The sequence below is a fragment of the Neophocaena asiaeorientalis genome, unplaced genomic scaffold (assembly GCF_003031525.2).
Source record: "Neophocaena asiaeorientalis asiaeorientalis breed wild unplaced genomic scaffold, Neophocaena_asiaeorientalis_V1.1 scaffold396, whole genome shotgun sequence".
In the NCBI taxonomy this organism is placed as follows: Eukaryota; Metazoa; Chordata; class Mammalia; order Artiodactyla; family Phocoenidae; genus Neophocaena; species Neophocaena asiaeorientalis.
In genome coordinates this window covers 3,711,311-3,713,594 of record NW_020172455.1, presented here as the reverse complement: position 1 = coordinate 3,713,594, position 2,284 = coordinate 3,711,311, and positions in this window count along the sequence as shown.

Sequence of the window (2,284 nt, the reverse complement as noted above, 5' to 3'; positions counted from 1 at the left end):
GACGCGGCCCGCGACGTCCTGACTCGACCCACTCGGACCACGCCTCTGTCCCTGGGTGACCGCCGCGAGGGAGGCGGGAGCTCGCGAGTAGGCCTTCAAAGGTGCACCCGGCCACCTCCCTCGCCTCGGTCCGACCCACGTCTGGATAGGATCCCTGTTACCCTTTTTACTACCTAGCTGTGGAAACCACCGTGGGGTCCAGAGTGGGCGAGGAGGAGCGCTGGGCCGGGTGGGCTCGGGGTGATGCCCCAGCAGCGGAGTGCCTGGGACGAAGGACGGTCTCCCGGGAGCAGAGGCCCCGCGTCCATGCGCCAGCTTCTGCGAGACCAGCCTCCTAGTCGCAAATGGGGTGCAGCTTGGCTTTCGGGACCCAGCGTCGTACCACCCGGGCATCTCAGGCCTCCGTCCATTGTAACGGAAGAGGCTTTGTGGCGGGAAATAAATAGGCGCTTCCTTGATGCCCATTTTCTCGTTGGCCCCGCTGTATGTAGAGGGTCTACAAGCATTTCCAGAAACTAAATCCTAAACCTAACTCGTCTGCCCGTACAGGTTCTAGGGAGGTCCAGCCAACTTCTTGAAACCTAACTCTATGCTTGGTCACTTTAGCTTAGACTGGAAATTTGCCAAGACACTTTGTTTTGTTTTGCAATCCTTTGCATAATTTTAGCTCTAGTGAGTGTTTATGGTACTGAATAAAACATTCTCATAACGTTGGACGTGAATTGCTATTTTGGTTCAACTAAAGTTTATGCAAGTACGACAGAACACATTTTCCACTTAAGAGTGAGTGGGACAGCCTTGTCTCCATTATGAAATCGAAAATTCTTAGGAATAGAATATTAGTCCTGTCTGGTCAAGTTTTACGGCTACTCCTAATAAAATACTCAAACTATGGTTTTGTCCTATGAATTTAGGTTCACTGTGGCATGCCTCAGTAAAATCTCAGCATCTTTTCCCAACAATTACTGTCCAGAGTTACTGGTTTTGTGCATTTGGGGCTTAACTGGACCTGTTGTGTTCATCTGAGGTATAAAATGCCTTCATTAAACATATACATTGATGGCATACCTAATCAAAAAGTAAGCAGAGGTTCACCTCTGCAAATTGTACATAATTTTTAAAAGATGTATCCCATAAAACATGTGACAGTTGTAGACAATTTTTTTTGTACAGTGAGAATATCATCTTACTTTCTGAGCACCCAGATACCATGCTCTCCAGCTTTATACCTTTAGTAGATCCTAGATTTTACTCTTTCTGTGTTTCACCCACAGCTCTTCTACAGTACCTTGCTTGTAGACGGCCCTTCACCATCTGTTTAATAAATGCCATTTAAAAAAAGTAAAGTTCCTGATTCATTTGCTTATTCATATCCAGAAGTCCTAGATTTTCAGAGACAGTCAAGGTTTCAAGTAATTTTTCCCATTCACAAATCAGGACCCAAATTATGATCTCCAGTTTGAGGTTTATCTTTCATTTATAAATTGTCCATGCCTTTTAGATATAAGAGCACCACGTGGGGGAGATAAAGAGCCAGAGGAACATAATAAGAGGGACACATTGGGTAGAACTAGTAGTCTGAGCCAGCTGTCTTCAAACTTTTATACTCTTATCCCCAAAAGAATTTTTTAAAAATATGTACTCCCTATATACATTTAACATTTTTCATCATAAATGTAAGTAGTTGCAAAGGATGAAATTTCCAGCATAATGTAAACACTGACATTTATTTGTTTAATTTTATTTATTTTTGGCTGCGTTGGGTCTTCATTGCTGCGTGCGGACTGTCTCTAGTTGTGGTGAGCGGGGTCTACTCTTCATTGCGGTGCACGGGCTTCTCATTGCGGTGGCTTCTCTTGTTGTGGAGCACAGGCTCTAGGCATGCAGGCTTCAGTAGTTGTGGCACGCACGCTCAGTAGTTGTGGCTTGAAGGCTCCAGAGCACAGGCTCAGTAGTTGTGGCACACGGGCTTAGTTGCTCTGTGGCATGTGGGATCTTCCCGGACCAGGGCTCGAACCTGTGTCCCCTACGTCGGCAGGGGGATTCTTAACCACTGCACCACCAGGGAAGTCCCAACACTAACATTCAAAATTAAAACTCTTAGGTTTAAATTTACCCAATGGAATATAAATACCTGACAGATTTGATAGCCACTGTGGTAGCCAGCCTCCCCGATGGCCCCCAATGATCCCTGCTTCCTGATATTCACTCCCTTGTAGAGTCCGTCCCCTTCCACACTGGTCCAAGGTTGGTCTCTGTGGCCAATAGCGCAAAGAGGAAGTGA